General features: G+C 43.7%; 1 protein-coding gene across 1 annotated transcript in view; it reads left to right on the top strand.

Moving 5' to 3' along the window:
• Positions 1-7,240: 7,240 nt before the first annotated feature.
• rab3db (RAB3D, member RAS oncogene family, b) overlaps positions 7,241-11,127 on the top strand; it is a 33,247-nt gene continuing 29,360 nt past the window's right edge. The window contains exon 1 of the mRNA XM_033643779.2: positions 7,241-7,574. The gene's annotated coding sequence lies outside the window, so the exon portion shown is untranslated. The remainder of the gene's footprint in view (positions 7,575-11,127) is intronic.

The following is an 11,127-nucleotide window of genomic DNA, read 5'->3' as shown; positions in this document are numbered from 1 at the left end:
TTCAACTTTGTTTCATTCAGATAATAATATACTGATGTGGTTATCCTACTGTGCTATTCCCTAAAGAAATCAGTTTTATTGAGTGAATGTTCTTCTGTTGGCATAATATTCAATTTAGAGTATTAAAGACCACGTTTACTTGGCAGTGTTGGGGATCTTTGATTTGCAATTAGAACAGTCCAGATTATTACAGCATGGATTCAGTTGTTAAAGATTTGGCAGCAAAACATTCAGTCTTTAAAATTCAGCATAGTACAACAAAGATAGGTTTCAAGATTAGTAATACTGTTTACACCCAATTCCTACTCTCATGGATAGATTACTGGATTGCAAGTTGTCAGACGACACAGCTACTGTTTGCCTGACAAAGGTGTAGTCACTGAAACGTTGCAGCAGCATTAAAATCATTATTTTTTGTTATCATTATTATTATTATTATTATTATTTTAAGTTAGACAGTGTGCTGGAGTCTTTTCTACGAGTTTTATTCTTCTCATCCCTCTCCTATGCAACTGTATTCCTAGTAATCCTTTGTTTTAAATGTCAACAACATACAACAACATACCGACTGGGAAGAGACTCAAAATGACCTTAAAGAGATGCAAAGGAACTTAAAAGAAACACAGAATAACTACAAAAGCAGGCAAAACAACCCTAAAGTGACACAAAACTACCAAGAAATACAAAAAATTAGCTCAAAGGGAAACAAATGAATACAAAAAGATCCAAAACAACTAAAAGGAGACACAAAACTGCAACAAAAAGATGCGTAACGACTGCATAGAGACACAAATCCACCACAAACTGTCAGTACATTTACATGACATTAGAGAAAATTGATTTATTGTGTCCGACTAAAACCGGACTTTTAAAATACATGAAAACATGTTAGTTTGACTAAAATTGTACTAAGTTGAGTTTCTCATAGGCGGACTAACACACCCAGATAAGGCCATCACTCCTGCATGTATACAGTCAATCAGACCCAAACTAACTGAGGCGCTCTGAGCATGCTCCACAGTTTCCGCCCCGGACTTTGACCCTGAAGTCGAATAACATTAAATCCGTAACAGAAGAAGAAGCTGGCAACAACATGGAAAAATCTACATCCAGAGCCGTGACTTTTTTAAACGGACAGCTTTTTTCGTCAGTGACGCCGCAAGCACTGGATTTCAAGTACATTTCAATTTCACGTTCTTAACATCACCTCAGTTGTGTTTTTGTGTTTTTATTTGGATAGAGATTTATTTGAGAAAGTAAGACAAAAAAACCCTTTTTTTCAAAAAATGGCTATGGACGTGTGGACCAGGCGTAACACCTCCTCCTAACTGGACAAGATGCGAAAATCTGATTGTTTCAGTTTTTCCCAATGACGATGTCGTAATCTGTTTGCCAGCAACCAGGTGAAGCTAGCTTGAAAAACTGCTCGCCCAGCCTGGCTCTATTTTTAAGTTTTGCACAATTGCTCCACCTCCATCATATTTTCGAAGCTGTTGCTTGGGTGCAACACACTTGCTGAATGTTGTTGGCGCTGGTAGTGTATTGAGACATTTTTTTGTGCTCCATCTCAGTGTTTGCTCGCTGTATGATAGGAAAGTCGGTCTCACTCCGAAGTCGTCGAAATCAGGCGCTGAGGCAGTCAGAAAACGACGAGTAATGCATCCTTTAATGTTGGCATGGTACGCAACTGGATGCTGTTATAGTTTAATGGTGTCAGGAGTAAATGTGTCAGGACTAGGACGAGCAGTGTTCGTGTCCCAGAAGATTCTAAAGCCAAACCCTGTTCTTTTTTCCTAATCCTAACCACTTGTGTTTGTCAATTTGCGGTGTTGTACCAAAGTAGTGCTTTTATTTTGAAAGAGACTGCATGTAAACGTTAAATTTCCTGTGAAAACAGAAGTGTATTTTGAAAACAGACAATGCATGTAACAGGCTGAAGTTGACACGGCATCCCAGAACGTCAACAACCAACACACCCAGGGTACCTTGGACGTCGTATGTGGACGCGGAAAGTCCATGACCAAACATGGACATGTGACGAGATCGGAGTGAGAATGTGTTGGACAGGAAGAGGTGCAGTTCTTAATAAAAGAAAGCAAAGTGTATATTCCACAATGTCAAAATATTCCTTCAAGTCAGCTGGAGTCAACACACACATTAAACAGTTAACCACAAACTAACTGCCACACAGTGAAATTGTTTAACAGTGGCCTTCAGGAGCCCAAACCCTCAGGGGGTTTCGCTGTCAGTCACATTTATTCAGTCAAATCAGGCACCTGACTCAGTCTCTATCACCTCAAAAATCCCTGGCCTCGTATCACCTTAAATGATCCCGATGAGTTACACACAATAACACACAGGCTTTAAATGCTGCTCAAAAGAAAGCAGCGGTTTTAGATAAGAGCTCAGTATTAGAAGATTGGTATCAGGGGAGAGAAAGTCATCTCTTGTGTATTCTTCTCTGTTATGATATTCATAGATAATCTCTTTTTGGGATTTTAAAGGAGCATGCAGTCGTGAGTTATGGTGTTCATCTCATCTCTATATAACGTTCAGATAATCTCTTTATAGGTGCAGTGGGTTTATGATGGTCTGCAGTGCTCCCACTTGGCATCATTATGAGCTCCAGTAGTTCAGTTTTTGGTGCACACCACAGAAAGGTGGATAATCACTTGCAGTGAGGCCGAGGTGTGTGTGTGTGTGTGTGTGTGTGTGTGTGTGTGTGTCGCTCTGATAAATTACACATTGTATCAGGATTTCAGTGTTTTTGTGCTGCGTAGATGCACATCCATCACTGAGATCAGACAATTGCAAATTAGGTCTACATTTCCACATTAGAGATGATTGAATAAAGCTGCTTCAGACTCCCAGACTCATGATTAATTTAACACACCATATTTCTGCGGGGCTGCTCTGCAGTATCACTGGAGTTCCAAATAACGGCCCCTGAACTCACAGCAGTCGATGTTCAGCTTGTGTGATTGCTGCAGTGAGTCTTTCTTGCACGCACACACGTAAATTCATTTCCTTGTGTGGGTTAGGAATGAGGGAGGATGGTGGAGCTTGTCTGGTGCAAGTTCTCAACACTTCCTTTTGTTCCCCTACTTCCTCATGTTTTACTTTGCACACCCGGAGCTGAGGAATTTTTGAAACAGTGTGTGTTTTCTTCATGGTCTTCATGTCTGTATGTGGCTGATTCAAATGTCACACGTCACTTTATACAGTTGTTTTGGAGTTGGTTAAACCAACAGTCTTGACACTTGTTGAGCTGTATGGAGGAAATTCACTTGAGATTTCTCCAAAGTCATGCCGCGAAGAGATGAGCAGATAAACTTGTTCTTTGGTAAAACAGACAATTTATTTCCTGATGCCACTGCAATGGACAGCTTGCTGGGGCAGCTCAAAAACCAGTAGAGAGTTTCAAAGGTTGAACGCTCTCCTCGAGACACGTAGACTCACCTCCCTGTATATTCTACAAACTGACAACAAGGGACATTAAAGCTGGAGTAGGCAGTTCTGCCTGTTACATGCATTGTCGTCTTTCAAAATATACTTCCGTTTTTACAGGAATTTACCATTTACATAAAGTCTCTTTCAAAATAAAAGCACTGCATCAGTACAACAACATGAATTTCTGTTTTTTGTCCTCCAACAACAAAAGCACATGGTTAGATTTAGGAAAAAAGAACAGGGTTTGGCTTTAGCATCTTACAGGATGTGAACACCGTTCTCCCAGGTGAAGGCGGTGTTTATAGGACCCATTCACCACCCCTCCTGCCCGCCCTACTCAGACTTCCGACGCCTTAACTTTAGTCTTTGTCCTGCCACGTTACCCGCTGACGCCGCTGAGCACGGTTAAACTATAACGGCAACTGGCCGTCTAGAAAACTCCCTGTTATCCTTTAAGAACGCCATTTCCCAGCAGCCCTAGCTTGATCATGTGACACTTTTCAGGGCAGTGGCGTCAGTCTGTTCCAACCTCCAAAGCGGAGGTCTGCTGCTCCTTCCTGGTTATGGTAAATAAAGACCATTGTTGAGCTTAGTCCCTGGAGTGCCAGCGTCTTCCTTCTGATTGAGGATGAATCAGGTGTTGCACGTTTCCACCGACTACTACAGGCCGCATATCATGCCGACGTTTATACATCAGCGTATGACGTCGCAAGTCATTGCCCAAGCGCAGGATTTCGTTGACTTTGGAGTCAGACCTGGTTGTTCAGAGGGAGGGCGTTCCTATTGGTTGGTTGGTCTTCAAACGCAGCTGTGCGTGCACGTTCCTCAATGGTGGAGAATCTTGCAGAGAAAGTTGCTATTCCAGCACTGGCATCAACTTCCTACACTGCAAAGCAACCCGAAAAAGGAAAACGGACTGATCAAAAAGAGTCTGACAATAAAAAAAATAAAACACATGTCAATATCGGCAAAGCAGATATACGATTTCAGAGATGAAGAGGAAATGTTGCTAACAGTTCAGCCTTCTGTTAACTGAAGCCAAAGGCTTATGGCTGCTGCTTCTAGTTCTCGTTTATGAAGCTAACATTAGCTAGAGCCTCACTCCCCGTCGTTGCAGGAGATGAGAGGCAGCAGCTCCAGAGACGTACCTCCTGTCAGTGTCTGCAGCAACCTGAATCCAACTGGTGCAAACCTCAGCAACACGGGAACCGACAGCCTCAGTTCCCAGCTGGGTCAGCAAACTTTTTGTTGCTGCCTTTACACAGGTTAGACTCGGTGCTGCTGCTGCCACCAGCCTACTGTGACACATTGCACCAGGGGTTTTGTACTGGCTGAATTCAAGCCCTTATAGCCACTGACCTATGGCTCCTCTGGGTTACTGTATGAAGCAGGTGTGTATACCCGTGGGAGGGGCTTGGGACAGAGAAGAGAGCTGCAGAATGAGGGTGTATGTCAAATTAAGCTGTTTTTTTGGTGTTGTTTTTTTGCTTTCTTTGGCTTTAACAAAAGGGTCAAACAATAATCTGTCTGTTTGTTCCGAACTGTATTTTTATTAAATCACAGAGCAAGAGAAACAAATCTCATTAAAAAACAGAATTCCTGATCACAAATGGAGGAAACATCTTAAAACGGCCCCATCTCTTTACCTTCAGTCCCTGCTTTTTATATTGAAATGCCTCCATTATAATCCATTAGTGCTGATGTTGTAGCTGTAACAAGGACAGAGTCTCTCTCATCCTGTAGCTGGCCAGCAAACCAGCGTTCTCTGCATTCAAGGCTGCTCCTCTCAAAACCTGATGTGCGTCACTGCTAATTAAATTAAAACCTTCCTATTTCCAAATCCAGGAACCGTCTCTTGGATCTGGGTTCACTCATCACTGTGAATCTATGAGGGTTAAAGGCCAGTGTCTGTCCAAACTGATCCAGTGAAACAAGTGTTCGGTTTTAGAGCATAAACATCATGACAAGACAAACCTGGAAACAGGGGTGGAGCCAGACGCTGTAAACTTTCAGGGCTCAGCCAAAACCTCGGGGGGTCTGGGTCAGAGAGTCTGTTCCCTCCATTTACAGCAGTTATATGCACCATTTTCCAAGCCATTAGAGATATTAGAATGCCAAAAAATCTGTACATCATTTGGGAAAACACAACACACAACAAAAAACATCTTGTAGCCTGCAGCGTATTTTGTACCTAGAGTGGTCTCCTTTGGTCTGAATCAGGGACTCATGTTGTTCCAAAGTTGTATAATTGCCTAGAGTTGGTTCGTGTTCTCACTGCAGCATTTACAAGAGGACCAGATCAAATGCCTTGTGTGAGAAAGCTGCTCTTGATTGGTCAGAATTTCCATGTGGGAAAAATCCAGGAAGTAAAGCAAACGTCGAAGAAGAGTACACTTGCAAGATAAATGTGACACTTTCTAATGTCACAATGGAGGGACAACTACGCAGGTTGATTTTAGCGCTGCTCATCGTGGACTATATTGCTGTCATTGTTCATTTTAGTCAAACCATACAGTTTGAAAACGAGGCGCGGCTCCAACTAGAAAACAATGTTTTGATGCATTGGATGTGCTGAATGTGCATATTAAGGCAGTACAGGAGGAGGTGCACATTAATAATCCTCCAGGACTGTAACATGCTCATGTTTAACCCAAACAATGTGTCATGTGACTGCAGTTGCTTCACATCCAGGTCAGAACACCTTCTCACCACAAACCAACCGCACCAGAGTTCGTTTGTAACTGGACTGAGACCACCTCTTCAAGAAGGTCTCAGTCCGGTTATAAATTAACTCTGGTGCGGTTGGTTCTCCCCACAAACCAACCACACCAGAGTTCGGTTACAAACGAACTCTGGTGTGGTTGGTTCATGGTGAGAACCAACCGCACCAGAGTTCCTTTGTAACCAGACTGAGACCACCTCTTCAAGAAGGTCTCAGTCCGGTTGTTTTGGTGCACACCTGTGTGTGATTGCTGTGTTCACACCTGCCCAAACGAACCACACTGAGGGGTCAAATGAACTTCAGTTTGATTGAACCGAACCAAACAGGGCAGGTGTGAAAGCATCCTTAGTTTCCTCCATCTGTCTGCAGTTGGGAGACATTTTATTCAAGAGCTTTTTTTTCCACCAGAAAATGATCTCTTGGTTAAGGGAAGGAAATAAATCCATGGTCTGGCTTTGAAGAAAGCCTTCACGGAAAACCTCTCCCATGAGCCACCTGTTGTCGTCATTCTGAAACCAAAACACAACAAATGTTGAGGATGACCACTTGTCACTCCTGCCACCTGAAAAAAGGCAACGTTTGTCCAGTGTTACTATTTTTAAGTCACATAACATAGGTAGAATACACATGTGTGGATCATGGGACAACGGGCCCCTGGGCTCAGATATGCTAAGGGCCCCACCACCTCTCCTACTGTGGATCAAGACCATGGATGTATTAATAATATCATATATATACATGTATATTCTAAGAATGTTACCGTAAGAGACAAAAATATCTAATATATAATAATACTGAGCCCTCAGGTCCTCACAGAGTTACAGAAACACAGGAGAGGAAAACTTCAGGCCTCACAACTTCAGAGCATCATCACAGAAACGATGATGATGATGATTGTGCACTAAATATGAGCATTTTAACCAGCCTGGACCCTCTCATGGTCCCCGCAGAGATATCATTAAACAATCGGTCTTGTTCCTCCAGGGTGTGTGCGTTGGTGTGGTGCCCGCGCGCTCACGTGCGCACGCACTGAGTCCAGCCCTCTCCTCGAGCTGTGTACACTGTGACACACACACACACACACACACTACAGCGCCTCATAGCTTTCCGCGGTTGTTTCAGTCGCTGTCACACAGGGAGACACTGCTACACTGTCAGCCTCTCCACACACACACCACCGAGATCCGGGAGCCGCTCCACACCGAGGACCGACACACGGAAAAGTATCCTGTCTGCGGAGGGACGCAGGGCGGCTGCTGGAGCTGGTGCCGGAGCAGAGCAGATTTTTCAAGGTGTTAGCTTTACTTTAACAGGCTTCTTCACCCGGCACCTCACCGCCGGACTGACAACAGCTGCTCACGGACCGAGAGCTGAGAGGAAAGCGACTTTCTTCCGTCAGAAGGTGAGTTTGTTAAGTTTCTGTATCCAGAGGTTTTTCCTGCCGCGCACTTCCTCCATGCCTGACTGCTAATATGGTGCACCTTCACTCTGAGTTAAGTTTTAACAGGTTTCCCCTCTGAATTACACCCAAAGTGTCATCAGGTCTGTTTATTTCCAGCTGCGTAAAGTGGCAGATAATATTAGTATGATATTAATTTTCCACCATGGGAATAAACTTCCTCGCCTTTATCGCCCATCCATGTTTGCGTTCCAGTCTCCCTCTAATGAAAGAAGGGATGTGACAGCTGCCAGCTAATCAATAGTGGTCGTTTCCTGCGGGTCAGGCAGCCTGCTCTGCAAACAGTGCCATCTGAGAGAGACCTGGCTGCACCAGCATCAGGCTCTGTTCACCATGATGGCCTGTGTTTGTTCTACTGGAGATAATGCTACTCCAGTGTGCCATAAAGGAGCTGCCCAGTCTCATCCAGTCAATGGTGATCCTCACTGCTTGGAGGATGTGTGTCCTCTCAGAGATGGCTGTCCTGATATGGTGGCAGGTGCTGATGTGGGGGCCCTTATCATATCTGGTCATGCCGGTTTTGTTGTCTAGTCGAGCTGCAATGATTAGTTGATTTATGATTGAAAGAAAATTAATCCCTAGCTGTTCTGATAGTTGATTTAAGTCATCTTTTAAGCAAAAGTATCTGCGTTTCATTGTCATTTATCACATTATATGAAGAGTCTTTGGGGTTTGGACTGTTAGCTGGACAAAAGAAGCAAATTGAAGACATCACTTTGGGTTCTGGGGCATTGTGATGAGCATTTTTTACATTTTTTTGACATTTTATAGACTCCTTTAGGGTCATCGTCACGACAACATCATTTTATTAGCTGAGGGCAAAACCTGCCTCTCCCCCACAGGGCTGTAGGCTTCATAGGAGTGTTAAAATGTGTTTGTCTTGTTGTGTTATTGGGAGCCAGAATAGAAGGAGTCATGGCTCAAAACCAGCCGCCACTGCCCGTCAACAAAAACAAAGACAACTATGGTTAAATGTGATAAGACCAAAGGACTGGACGGAGGCCATCATCAAAAATGCTCACATGTGCAGCGCACACTTCATATCAGGTTAGGGAAAAAGTATTTCCTGTTGTAGGGATGAATAAGGTTATGTGTATTAAGGGTTATCATGTCCACCTCATCAGAAACTGGGGAGGGATTAAGAGGAATATTGGATTTCTCTGCAACACTAACTTTTTAGCACATTAGCTAACGTTAGCTTCCATAACAAAACAAACAAGTGTGGTCCTCCTTTGTAAGATTGGCTTCCTGTGACATCATCCATCCACTGAGTGAGAGCATATGGCTCGGCCAGTCTGGTCCCGTTGGTCAGTGTTTACTTATTCAAGTAAAGGCTAGTTCACATGACACGATTTTCACCCTGATTTTGCGTCGCGGAGACTATCGTAATCTTTTGAGTGTTCATACCTGGCGATGTGTGTTTCTGTCAACCGCGTTACGACCTGTGTGTGCTCACCACAAGATTTCTCCACCGAGCCCTCGCAGACAGAGCCCCAGATAACGCGGTGATGTCACCAAACTTGGAGACGACACATGGTAAAGGCATGGATATTCTTCCCAGTGTTGAATCAGATCTGCCTCCAGGGCCTGGGTCCAAACACAACGCGCTCCCCGTGATCCTGTGGACGCCGCATTGTTGTTGTTTCTTGCTGGCTTGTCAGTGTTGCCAGATCTTGGGAGGGAAACAAGCAACCAGGGCTATGGAAACAAGCCCAAAAGAAGTGACGGATATATATAGAGAAAGGTGACGTTTAGAAACAAGCCCAAAGTCGCGGCTAATAAGCAGACCTGGCAACCCTGCGGCTTGTCCTCCTTGCATTTCTTCCGTCCTCCTGCGTGCTGACGTGGGACGTATCCCACCTCTCATTGGCTGATGCTCTTTGTCAGTCGTGTCACACTTCTCCAGTTTTCCAGCATGCCAGATATCCAATCCCAGTCACAGACGGGGGGCGACTTGCTCGTAGGCTTGTTCACACATGAGGACTCGTCATGGCAGACTATCTGCCAACCCACCTCCGACCCAAGGTGGCTCTCAAGATCCTCTGCGACGTCAAAATCACGGTGAAAATCGTGTAATGTGAACTAGGACTAACACTCGCGGTCCTGGAGTAAATTCAGTCTGATGTCTCCACATTGAGAATAACTAAAATAAAGGTGACATTCTCCGTCCAGTTGCATTTCTTGTACATAGTACGATGAACGTCAACTTCTATATCATGGTATACCTTAAAACAGGTATATCACTGCAACCCTACACAACACTTTAAATAAATACTCTTACTTTTATACTTACCTGTAATGCTTGAAAAAGGAAAAAGATGATTCATCTAAAAAAATCTGTCTTAAATTCTGTTCAAAAAGATCTTGAAAAGGTCTTAAAATCATTAAGTGTCTGATACCTGTTTTAACATGTATAGTAAGAAGGCTTATCTCACTCGGTTGCTTTGAGTTGGTTTAGTGTGTTTTGTGTCAGTTATTTACGCACTCAGAGGGAACTTCACGCCACAGAATTAAGCAACACCGCCCAGTAACAAGAAAACACTATGTAAATCTTGTAATTTACATGACATGTTTATGAAAAGAGGAAGAGAAGGCCTAATTCTTTGCCTGGAGACATCCTGAGCTGCACAGTAAACAAGGAGGACATGTGACTGGGTTTACCTCAGGCTTAGGCTGAGCTGATGGGAAAGTTGGTGAAAGAAAATAATTTTAGAGTGGGTGGATCCATGCTATGTATGGGATCTATAAGCACACATAAAATGTCCCCCCGGAGACCCTCACAAGGCTCGGGCATCATGTGATTTTCACAGGCAGTGTCTGGAGAGATTAGAAAGGCTCGAGAGTAATGAGTTGAACACAGCACTTTATGTAACACCCAGAGAGAACTTCTCAGTGTAAAAGGATTGTGTTTATGGGGCATGTACCGAGTGAAGTAAAGTTGTGAAAGAGCATTGTGTTATTTTCTCACTGCTAGTGAAGCAGCAGCAGCAGCGTTTTGTTACGACATCAGCAGCGCACAAGGTTGCACAGGTTGTGTAGAAAGTCTGCCTCATGCCTCAGTGGACTGTCAGTTAAATGTCACTGCAGTTACAGAATTACAACACTGTAAGTGAAGGTGATTTAGAAGTTTTTACATTAGATGAAAGTTAGTTTGCACTCGTCATACTAAGACTGTCAAAAGTGTTGGTCATTTTTCGTCACCACATATTTAAATAGGACCTATACAGCTCATTTTCAGGTTCATACTTGTAGTTAAGGTTTCTACTAGGACATGTTTACATGCTTTAAAGGTCACAAACACGTAATTTTCCTCATACAAGAGCCAGAGATCAGCAAGCAAGAGAGTTCAAAGATCTCAAGGTCTTGTTCACAAATGAGGGTAGAATCGAGCGTGAGATGGATCGGCGGTTTGGTGGGGCTTCTGCAATGATACAGACACTGCGCCGGACCTTTCAACTTACTGGTCCATCTACATCCCAACCCTCACCTATGGTCA

This window comes from Epinephelus lanceolatus, chromosome 18 (assembly GCF_041903045.1).
Source record: "Epinephelus lanceolatus isolate andai-2023 chromosome 18, ASM4190304v1, whole genome shotgun sequence".
Classification (NCBI taxonomy): domain Eukaryota; kingdom Metazoa; phylum Chordata; class Actinopteri; order Perciformes; family Serranidae; genus Epinephelus; species Epinephelus lanceolatus.
The sequence above is the reverse complement of the archived record's forward strand: the minus strand, read 5'-3'. Positions and strand labels throughout refer to the sequence as shown.